We start from the raw sequence: 12,348 nt of genomic DNA, 5'->3' as shown, positions 1-12,348 counted from the left end.
AAAGCATCAGTGACATCCCTTATTCTGCAATGGACAGCAAACTGAGATGTTGCAAAGGAGCCAGACTAAAGTTCTTTGGCTCAAACCTTATTATCGAAGTACAGAAGTCTTATGCACTGTTCCTCGCATAGTGGTTATGTTACTGCACATGTAATCCAGCGGCATGGACTAATGATGTAAAGAGTTCAAATTACAACACGGCAGCTGGAATAAAAAGTTGTTATAAGTAATACTGTCCTTACCTGCTCTGGTCCACGTGTGACTCTAGATCAACATGCAATATGATTGCTGCCCTCTGAAATGTTCTCAAGGTCAGTTAGGGGTTGTAGCGCACAAAGACTCACGAGAGACGAATAGAGATGAAGTCGATGAGGCTTTATTAAGCGTGACTTGTTCCCCGCAGTTCAGTAGCAGGCTGGCCTGCGGGGGAGAAATCCTGGTTCTTATACTCCGCCCTCAGGGCGGAGCTAGAGGTCAACAGCCAACCAGGACCCGGGATCTGTCAGCCAATGACATCACGGCTTCACAGTCCCACATGACTCCTAATGCATACTACCACATTCACCCCTTGTTAAAAATGAACCCGGCGGGGTGGTGCTTCATAGAACATAGAACAATACAGTGCAGTACAGGCCCTTCGGCCCACGATGCTGCACCGAAACAAAAGCCATCTAACCTACACTATGCCATTATCATCCATATGTTTATCCAATAAACTTTTAAATGCCCTCAATGTTGGCGAGTTCACTACTGTAGCAGGTAGGGCATTCCACGGCCACACTACTCTTTGCGTAAAGAACCTACCTCTGACCTCTGTCCTATATCTATTACCCCTCAGTTTAAAGTTATGTCCCCGCGTGCCAGCCATTTCCATCCGCGGGAGAAGGCTCTCACTGTCCACCCTATCCAACCCCCTGATCATTTTGTATGCCTCTATTAAGTCTCCTCTTAACCTTCTTCTCTCCAACGAAAACAACCTCAAGTCCATCAGCCTTTCCTCATAAGATTTTCCCTCCATACCAGGCAACATCCTGGTAAATCTCCTCTGCACCCGCTCCAAAGCCTCCACGTCCTTCCTATAATGCGGTGACCAGAACTGTACGCAATACTCCAAATGCGGCCGTACCAGAGTTCTGTACAGCTGCAACATGACCTCCCGACTCCGGAACTCAATCCCTCATCAATAAAGGCCAACACTCCATAGGCCTTCTTCACAACCCTATCAACCTGGGTGGCAACATTCAGGGATCTATGTACATGGACACCTAGATCCCTCTGCTCATCCACACTTTCAAGAACTTTACCATTAGCCAAATATTCCGCATTCCTGCGATTCCTTCCAAAGTGAATCACCTCATACTTCTCTACATTAAACTCCATTTGCCACCTCTCAGCCCAGCTCTGCAGCTTATCTATATCCCTCTGTAACCTGCTACATCCTTCCACACTATCGACAACACCACCGACTTTAGTATCGTCTGCAAATTTACTCACCCACCCTTCTGCGCCTTCCTCTAGGTCATTGATAAAAATGACAAACAGCAACGGCCCCAGAACAGATCCTTGTGGTACTCCACTTGTGACTGTACTCCATTCTGAACATTTCCCATCAACCACCACCCTCTGTCTTCTTTCAGCTAGCCAATTTCTGATCCACATCTCTAAATCACCCTCAATCCCCAGCCTCCGTAGTTTCTGCAATAGCCTACCGTGGGGAACCTTATCAAACGCTTTGCTGAAATCCATATACACCACATCAACTGCTCTACCCTCATCTACCTGTTCAGTCACCTTCTCAAAGAACTCAATAAGGTTTGTGAGGCATGACCTACCCTTCACAAAGCCATGCTGACTATCCCTGATCATATTATTCCTATCTAGATGATTATAAATCTTGTCTCTTATAATCCCCTCCAAGACTTTACCCACTACAGACGTGAGGCTCACCGGTCTATAGTTGCCGGGGTTGTCTCTGCTCCCCTTTTTGAACAAAGGGACCACATTTGCTGTCCTCCAGTCCTCTGGCACTATTTCTGTAGCCAATGATGACATAAAAATCAAAGCCAAAGGTCCAGCAATCTCTTCCCTGGCCTCCCAGAGAATCCTAGGATAAATCCCATCAGGTCCCGGGGACTTATCTATTTTCAGCCTGTCCAGAATTGCCAACACCTCTTCCCTACATACCTGAATGCCATCTATTCTATTAGCCTGGGGCTCAGCATTCTACTCCACAACATTATCTTTTTCCTGAGTGAATACTGACGAAAAATATTCATTTAGTATCTCGCCTATCTCTTCAGACTCCACACACAATTTCCCATCCCTGTCCTTGACTGGTCCTACTCTTTCCCTAGTCATTCGCTTATACCTGACATACCTATAGAAAGCTTTTGGGTTTTCCTTGATCCTTCCTGCCAAATACTTCTCATGTCCCCTCTTTGCTCGTCTTAGCTCTCTCTTTAGATCCTTCCTCGCTACCTTGTAAATATCCATCGCCCCAACTGAAACTTCACACCTCATCTTCACATAGGCCTCCTTCTTCCTCTTAACAAGAGATTCCACTTCCTTGGTAAACCACGGTTCCCTCGCTCAACGCCTTCCTCCCTGCCTGACCGGTACATACTTATCAAGAACACGCAGTAGCTCATCCTTGAACAAGCCCCACTTATCCAGTGTGCCCAACACTTGCAGCCTACTTCTCCACCTTATCCCCCCCAAGTCACGTCTAATGGCATCATAATTGCTCTTCCCCCCAGCTATAACTCTTGCCCTGCGGTGTATACTGATCCCTTTCCATCATTAACGTAAACGTCACCGAATTGTGGTCACTGTCCCCAAAGTGCTCTCCTACCTCCAAATCCAACACCTGGACTGGTTCATTACCCAAAACCAAATCCAACGTGGCCTCGCCTCTTGTTGGCCTGTCAACATATTGTTTCAGGAAACCCTCCTGCACACACTGTACAAAAAACGACCCATCTATTGTACTCAAACTATATCTTTTCTAGTCAATATTTGGAAAGTTAAAGTCTCCCATAATAACTACCCTGTTACTTTCGCTCTTATCCAGAATCATCTTCGCCTTCCTTTCCTCTACATCCCTAGAACCATTAGGAGGCCTATAAAAAACTCCCAACAGGGTGACCTCTCCTTTCCTGTTTCTAACTTCAGCCCATCCTACCTCGGAAGAAGAGTCCCCATCTAGCATCCTCTCCGCCACCGTAATACTGCTCTTGACTAGCAGCGCCACACCTCCCCCTCTTTTGCCTCCTTCTCTGAGCTTACTAAAACACCTAAACCCCGGAACCTGCAACATCCATTCCTGTCCCTGCTCTATCCATGTCTCCGAAATGGCCACAACATCGAAGTCCCAGGTACCAACCCATGCTGCCAGTTTCCCTACCTTGTTTCGTATACTCCTGGCATTGAAGTAGACACACTTCAAACCACCTCCCTGAACACTCCTGCGACGTCAAATCTGTGCTCCTGACCTCTATACTCTCATTCTCCCTTACCCTAAAACTACAACCCAGGTTCCCATGCCCTGCTGCATTAGTTTAAACCCCCCCAAAGAGCACTAACAAATCTCCCCCCCAGGATATTTGTGCCCCTCAGGTTCAGATGTAGACCATCCTGTCTGTAGAGGTCCCACCTTCCGCAGAAAGAGCCCCAGTTATCCAGAAATCTGAATCCCTCCCGCCTGCACCATCCCTGTAGCCACGTGTTTAAATGCTCTCTCTCCCTATTCCTCATCTCACTATCATGTGGCACGGGCAACAACCCAGAGATAACAACTCTGTTTGTTCTAGTTCTGAGCTTCCATCCTAGCTCCCTGAAAGCCTGCCTGACATCCTTGTCCCCTTTCCTACCTATGTCGTTAGTGCCAATGTGGACCACGACTTGGGGCTGCTCCCCCTCCCCCTAAGGACCCGGAAAACACGATCCGAGACATCACGTACCCTTGCACCTGGGAGGCAACATACTAAACGTGAGTCTCTCACGCTCCCACAAAATCTCCTATCTGTGCCCCTGACCATAGAGTCCCCAATTACTAATGCTCTGCTCCTCTCCCCCCTTCCCTTCTGAGCAACAGGGACAGACTCCGTGCCAGAGGCCCGGACCCCATGGCTTACCCCTGGTAAGTCCCCCCCCCCACAAGTATCCAAAGCGGTATACTTGTTTCTCAGGGGAACGACCGCAGGGGATCCCTGCACTGACTGCTTTTTCCCAGTCCCTCTTACAGTTACCCACCTATCTCCAATCTTTGGTGTAACTAATTCCCTGAAGCTGCTATCTATGACCCCTTCTGCCGCCCGAATGATCCGAAGTTCTTCCAACTCTAGCTCCAGTTCCCTAACTCGGTCTTGGAGGAGCTGGAGATGGCAGCACTTCCTGCAGGTAAAATCAGCAGGGGCACTAACTGCATCCCTCACCTCAAACATCCTGCAGGAGGAACATTGCACTCCCTTCCCTGCCATTCCTCTAACTTTCTACCAAGATCTGGCTAACAACTAAATTAAATTTTTTATAAAAAATAATAATAATATAATAAAATATGGTACTTACCTCAGACCAATGGGTTTTATTATTAGGTTAGAGGAGAAGGGCGGGTGGGGGACACTACACGTGTAGTGTCTCGGGTTTCCTCTCCACCAGAATTTATTGGTGAGGGTCTTCCCAGATGTCCGCGGGTCGACTTCCTGTTCCCGCCTAAAACACTAATTTTTTTTTTAAATTCTCAGCTCCTGCTGAAATTGACTAACCAGCCAGCTTCACTCCTGCCGAAATCGACTGGCCTGCCCCTGCAAAGACATGTGGACAGGACAAGGACAGACCTACCTCCCAGCAGCCACTTCCGCACTGCTCCCGCTGAAACTGACTCACCAGCTGTTCTCCTGCCGAAATCGACTGGCCTGCCCCTGCAAAGACAAGTGCTTTTAAAGGACAGACTTACCTCCCAACAGCCACTTCCGCACTGCTCCCGCTGAAACTGACTCACCAGCTGTTCTCCCGCCGAAATTGACTGGCCTGCCCCTGCAAAGACAAGTGCTTTTAAAGGACAGACTTACCTCCCAGCAGCCACTTCCGCACTGCTCCCGCTGAAACTGACTCACCAGCTGTTCTCCCGCCGAAATCGACTGGCCTGCCCCTGCAAAGACAAGTGCTTTTAAAGGACAGACTTACCTCCCAGCAGCCACTTCCGCACTGCTCCCGCTGAAACTGACTCACCAGCTGTTCTCCCGCCGAAATCGACTGGCCTGCCCCTGCAAAGACAAGTGCTTTTAAAGGACACACTTACCTCCCAGCAGCCACTTCCGCACTGCTCCCGCTGAAACTGACTCACCAGCTGTTCTCCCGCCGAAATCGACTGGCCTGCCCCTGCAAAGACAAGTGCTTTTAAAGGACAGACTTACCTCCCAGCAGCCACTTCCGCACTGCTTCCGCTGAAACTGACTCACCAGCTGTTCTCCCGCCGAAATCGGCTTCGCATGGTGGTAAGGGTTGTCATCACAGCATGTACAGAGGTTTTTTTTTTTGTTTAGAACTATTTACAGTAAAAGGGGGAAAAGGAAAGAGTTCTCATTAAAGTCCACAACATTGTAGTGTTACATCGATGCCACGAGTCGGTCGGGCGGTCTGGCCGTCCTCGTCGATCGCCTCGGCCCCGGTGGTGGTGCTTGTTCCCGTGTTGTCGTCTCCGGGAGCCTTACGGTTTTTGCTTCAGCTTCACTTCTGGTCGGACCTGGGAGGAGGACCGATCCTCCCGGGAAGGGGGCGCTCGCGGGGTGCGCCGGTGGCAGGGAGGGGGTGATTGGTGTCAGGGGGGTGTGCGTGTTGCCGGCGGGCGCCAGATCTCGCAGGGAGACCGTGTCCTGTCGGCCGTCGGGGTACTCCACGTAAGCGTACTGCGGGTTCGCGTGGAGGAGGCGAACCCTCTTGACCAACGGGTCCGACTTGTGCGCCCGCACATGTTTTTGGAGCAAGCTGGGTCCTGGGACCGCCAGCCAGGTCGGCAGCGACGTTCCAGAGGAGGACTTCCTGGGGAAGACAAGGAGGCGCTCATGAGGCGTTTGGTTAGTGCTAGTACACAGTAGCGACCGGATGGAGTGGAGAGCGTCCGGGAGGACCTTCTGCCACCGTGAAACTGGGAGGTCTCTGGACCGTAGGGCCAGTAGGACGGTCTTCCAGACCGTGCCGTTCTCCCTCTCTACTTGCCCGTTCCCCCGGGGGTTGTAGCTGGTCGTCCTGCTCGAGGCTATACCGTTGCTGAGCAGGAACTGGCGCAGCTCGTCACTCATAAAGGAGGACCCCCTGTCGCTGTGGATGTATGCGGGGCAACCGAACAGTGTGAATATGGTGTTAAGGGCTTTAATGACTGTGGCCGCTGTCATGTCAGGGCAGGGGATGGCGAAGGGGAAACGGGAGTACTCGTCCACCACGTTCAGGAAGTACATGTTGCGGTCGGTGGAGGGGAGGGGCCCTTTGAATTCCAGACTAAGGCGTTCAAAGGGACGGGCAGCCTTGATCAGGTGCGCACCATCCGGCCTGAAAAAGTACGGTTTGCACTCTGCGCAGATGTGGCAGTTCCTTGTGACTGTACGGACCTCCTCCACAGAGCAGGGGAGGTTGCGGGACTTCATAAAGTGGTAGAACCGAGTGACCCCCGGGTGGCAGAGGTCCTCGTGGAGGGTTTGGAGGCAGTTAATTTGTGCGTTGGCACATGTGCCGCGGGATAGGGCATCGGACGGCTCGTTCAGCTTTCCAGGACGGTACATGATCTCATAGTTGAAGGTGGAGAGCTCGATCCTCCACCTTAAGATCTTGTCGTTCTAAATTTTGCCCCGCTGTGCATTATCGAACATGAAGGCTACCGACCGTTGGTCCGTGAGGAGAGTGAATCTCCTGCCGGCCAGGTAATGCCTCCAATGTCGCACAGCTTCCACTATGGCTTGGGCTTCCTTTTCCACTGAGGAGTGGCGGATTTCTGAAGCGTGGAGGGTTCGGGAGAAAAAGGCCACGGGCCTGCCTGCTTGGTTAAGGGTGGCCGCTAGAGCTACATCGGAGGCGTCGCTCTCGACCTGGAAGGGGAGGGACTCGTCGATGGCGCGCATCGTGGCCTTTGCGATATCCGCTTTGATGCGGCTGAAGGCCTGGCAAGCCTCTGTCGACAGAGGGAAGGTAGTAGTCTGTATTAGTGTGCGGGCCTTGTCTGCGTACTGGGGGACCCACTGGGCGTAATATGAAAAGAACCCCAGGCAGCGTTTTAGGGCTTTTGAGCAGTGCGGGAGGGGAAATTCCATGAGGGGGCGCATGCGTTCGGGGTGGGGCCTATTATCCCATTGCGCACTACATATCCCAAGATGGCTAGCCGGTTTGTGCTAAACATGCACTTGTCCTCGTTGTATGTGAGGTTCAAGGCTTTCGCGGTCTGGAGGAATTTTTGGAGGTTGGCGTCGTGGTCCTGCTGATCGTGGCCGCAGATGGTTACGTTGTCGAGGTACGGGAACGTGGCCTGCAACCCGTGTTGATCAACCATTCGGTCAATCTCTCGTTGGAAGACCGAGACCCCGTTTGTGACGCCAAATGGGACCCTTAGGAAGTGGTATAATCGCCCGTCTGCCTCGAAGGCTGTGTACTTGCGGTCACTTGGGCGGATGGGGAGCTGATGGTAGGCGGACTTGAGGTCCACGGTGGAGAAGGCCTTATATTGGGCAATCCGATTGACCATGTCGGATATGTGGGGGAGAGGGTACGCATCTAGTTGTGTGTACCTGTTGATGGTCTGGCTATAGTCTATGACCATCCTTTGCTTCTCCCCTGTCTTTACTACTACCACCTGTGCTCTCCAGGGACTGTTGCTGGCCTGGATTATGCCTTCCTTCAGTAGGCGCTGGACTTTGGACCGAATGAATGTCCGGTCCTGGGCGCTGTACCGTCTGCTCCTAGTGGCGACGGGTTTGCAATCCGGGGTGAGGTTTGCAAACAAGGATGGGGGCTCAACCTTGAGGGTTGCGAGGCCGCAGATAGTGAGTGGGGGTATTGGGCCGCCGAATTGAAACGTTAGGCTCTGCAGGTTGCACTGGAAATCTAATCCCAGTAATGTGGGCGCGCAGAGTTGGGGAAGGACGTAGAGCCTGTAGTTTTTAAACTCCCTCCCTTGCACCGTTAGGGTCACTATGCAGAAGCCTTTAATCTGTACGGAGTGGGATCCTGCAGCTAGGGAAATCTTTTGCGCACTGGGACGGATGGTCAAAAAACAGCGTCTTACCGTGTCGGGGTGGATGAAGCTTTCCGTGCTCCCGGAGTCGACCAGGCATGGTGTCTCGTGCCTGTTTATTAGCACCGTTGTTGTCGTCGTCTGGAGCGTCCGGGGCTGTGCTTGGTACAGCGTCATTGAGGCCAGACGTGATCGTAGTGCTTGAGCGTCTTCCTCGAACCCCGTGGAGCCGTCGACACTGGGGTCCGTTGTTGCCGTCCAAGAAGGCGGCGGGGGTGAACAAAATGGCCGCCCCCATGCATCGCACATGGCTGGGGGGTCACAAGATGGCGGCGGGGGTGGACAAAATGGCCGTCCCCATGCGTTGCACAGGTCTGGGGGGTCCCAAGATGGCGGCGCCCTTCCTCCCCTCGTGATGGCCGGGACCCAAAATGGCGGCGCCTGCGGGTCGCACATGGGGCGCTGGGGGGGTTGGGGCGCGTCAGTAACGCGCAGATCGCCTTGTTCTTCGGGGACAGTGGTGGCCGGGACCCAAACTGGTTGCGCATGCGGGTCGTACATGGGGCGCTGGACAGCGGTGGCCGGGACCCAAACTGGTTGCGCCTGCGGGTCGTACATGGGGCGCTGGGGGGGTTGGGGAGCGTTAGAAGCGCGCAGGAATCCTTGTTCGCCGGGGACAGCGGCGACCTCCCTGGACCGGTACACAGCCACGAAATGGCCCTTTTTCCCGCAGCTCTTACAAATCGCTGCGCGGGCCGGGCAGCGCTGCCGGGGGTGTTTCGCCTGGCCGCAGAAATAGCAGCGGGCTCCCCCGGGACGACTTGGCGTCTGAACCGCGCAAGCCTGTGGGGTGGGGGGAGGGGTTTGTCGCGACGGGGGTCCACGGAGCCCAAGGGGCTGCCGCGCGGTCGGGGCAGTAGGCGCGGGCGTTTCGCGCGGCCACATCTAGTGAGGCTGCAAGGGCCCGTGCCTCTGAGAGTCCTAGCGACTCTTTTTCTAAAAGTCTTTGGCGGATTTGGGAAGAGTTCATACCAGCCACAAAAGCATCACGCATCAACATGTCCGTGTGTTCCATCGTGTTTACCGGCGGGCAGCTGCAGGCCCGTCCCAAAATTAGTAGCGCGGCGTAGAATTCATCTATCGATTTTCCGGGACTTTGCCGTCTCGTTGCGAGTTGGTAGCGTGCGTAGATCTGGTTCACTGGGCGAACATAGATGCTTTTTAGTGCTGCGAACGCCGTCTGGAAATCCTCTGCGTCTTCGATGAGAGGGAAAATTTCCGGGCTTACCCTCGAGTGCAGGACCTGTAGTTTCTGGTCTTCTGTGACCCGGCCGGGGGCCGTTCTGAGGTAGGCCTCGAAACAAGTTTGCCAGTGTTTGAAAACTGCTGCTGAGTTCACTGCGTTGGGGCTGATCCTCAGGCATTCCGGGATGATCCTGAGCTCCATAGTTCTTTTAAGCACGCTTAATAAATTGTAGCGCACAAAGACTCACGAGAGACGAATAGAGATGAAGTCGATGAGGCTTTATTAAGCGTGACTTGTTCCCCGCAGTTCAGTAGCAGACTGGCCTGCGGGGGAGAACTCCTGGTTCTTATACTCTGCCCTCAGGGCGGAGCTAGAGGTCAACAGCCAACCAGGACCCGGGATCTGTCAGCCAATGACATCACGGCTTCACAGTCCCACATGACCCCTAATGCATACTACCACAGGGGTCTCAATAAATGTTGGCCTTGCCACTGATGTCCACATTCCATGAATCAATAAAAGTCAGGTAGGAGAATTTCTCCCCAAACATCCTAGGTAAATACTGTCTTGTGTTGAGAGTCTAGTTATGATCACCACACTTTAGCATTGGGGGCATTCGTAAAAACGTTAGGTTTGAAAAACTGGAGTTGTTCTCCTTGGAACAAAGGAGAGTGAGCGGAAATTTGGTCGAGATGTATAAGATTATGACAGGTTCAGATGGAAAATAAATGAAAATTCTTTCAATTAGCCGGTGATGCAAGAAGGGGACATAGATTTATGATTTTGGGCAAGAGATGTTGGGTGATGTGATGGAGAACTTTTTGAAACAGCAAGTTGAAATGACCTGGAAATCACGTACATCAGGATGGCGGAAGTGGGAAAATTCAGTGATTTCAAAAGGAAATTGGATGGGTGTTTGATGGAAATAAATTTGCAGGGCTACGGGGATCGATCTGGGGAGTGGGACTGACTGGGTTGCTCCACGGGAGCCAGCATGTACTTGATGGGCCTCCACCTGGGATGAAAATGACTCCATGCTTTCTTCTCTTCTTCCCTTTACCAGCAGCAGTGCCCTACTCTTCATGACCTCTACTCATTCTCCGTTATACTCCTGTCCAAGGGGAAGGTCAATTAGTGCTCCTAGTGTTCAGGAGTAACTGATTTTGTTCAGCATTTTGAGAGCAACAAAAAGTGCGCTCTCTGTGGACATTTGAAACTCAAAACAACTGTGGAAAACACCAAACTGGATTGTGGAAATAGCCAGAAAATGTCAACCAGTAACTAACTTGTAAGCAGTTGATGTCTGAATTGCACCAATGGGTTCTCTTGATGCTGCTTAATGTATGTTCAGCTGTGTGAGCTCAGTGGAGTTGCGAGTTCTAAAATGGCAGTACTGGCATCAAATCAGTATTGCTCGCTGATCAACAACATTATCTGTCATTTGCCATTCATTGTGTGCAACAAGATGGCATCAAACAGGCTTTGTGGTTGCCATTTGTAGCTCTAAGGACAAAATATCGGTGCTGATTTCTCTGGGGCGATATTCAGCCCATGTTAGCCGTTAACGAGAATGGCGACACGGGCCCAAAATACGGCAAGAATTGGGAAACGTGATTCTCACCAGCGAGATCCCATTATCAGATTTTCCAGGCTCCTCGCCGGTGGCATAACGACAATCCTGCCATGGAAGGCTGGGATACATTAGCATCTTATTAACGAGCCTTCCTATCTGTACTTCCCCCTCACTGAATATTCAGTTGGCAATATTTACAACAGCTCCATAAAAACGAGAACCTGGCACCCACACCTCCGAAGGGAATATCGGAGGTGAGCGCTCAGGTCACCATCACCCTTTAGAGTGTCAATTGCAGAGGTAGCCAGATATCTCGGGACCGAGGGGGGTGGGGCAGTTAAGCTTCGGCATCTCTGCGGGGTGAGGTCACTCGCTGGTCTTAGTGGTGCTTCATGGCTGTGAGCCTTGAGGTTTATGGGGTCTGACAGCTGGTCTACAGGTTTTCCATGTCTCCCTTGCTGGGCTTGTGTCAATATTATCACTAGGAGCATGTGAATCCACAAGGTCAGCACAGGGGTAACTATGAGGTCCTTAGGTGGGGTCCTGTGAGATACCAGGCTGCATGGGCAGAGTGGGAGACTCTTACAAGGGGTGGTTTCCAGCCTCATGAGGGTTGAAGTCCCTCATTCAGGGGTAAGGACGTGTGCAGTCAGATTGAACCCCCACACTCAGGCTTCACTTTGTAGCCAGGGGGTATGAGATATCTGGAAGTTCAAGGCCACTGGGGTTATGGAGGCCAGGCTGCCAGTGTCTGGCTCGCTGGCTGTTCAAGTTGGCAGGTTCATTTAATCCGCAGCCCATGAGGGTTGGTGGGAATGAGGGTGCCCTCTAAGGTTGCAGTTGACCGAAAATTGAAGTCTTCACATGCATCAGGTGTGCCTCACTTGCCACAAGGGGAAGCCAGTTGCCTAATAAGGTCCCTGGCACTTCCTTGATGAGTCAATTCTGCCAATTTAGTCAGCAATTCAATGCATGAGTGTGCACTGATAGCCCCCAATGGTTCACCATGCTGGAAGTATTGGATTGAGGGCACCTGTGGGCATGTCCCACCTCCAAAGCCACAGAAAACACCAAAGCGGCCATGACTGGAAACACCACCCATCACCCCACCAGCACTCCATCTGCTTCCCCATAAGGGGAGGCCACATGGGCAGCAACTAACACCCTGGCCGCCGGTGAAGAGCGTGTGCATGACCAGAGGGCACGGAAGACCGTGAAACTGGGTGAGATCCGCACACCCCTACCCACTAGCTCGGGGGCTAAGTCGACATCAGAGCTTGGTGTCCGTATGTCTTGTTAATCTGTGTCCTT

The sequence above is a fragment of the Scyliorhinus torazame genome, chromosome 9, assembly GCF_047496885.1.
Source record: "Scyliorhinus torazame isolate Kashiwa2021f chromosome 9, sScyTor2.1, whole genome shotgun sequence".
Classification (NCBI taxonomy): domain Eukaryota; kingdom Metazoa; phylum Chordata; class Chondrichthyes; order Carcharhiniformes; family Scyliorhinidae; genus Scyliorhinus; species Scyliorhinus torazame.
Note: the sequence above shows the minus strand (reverse complement) of the source record.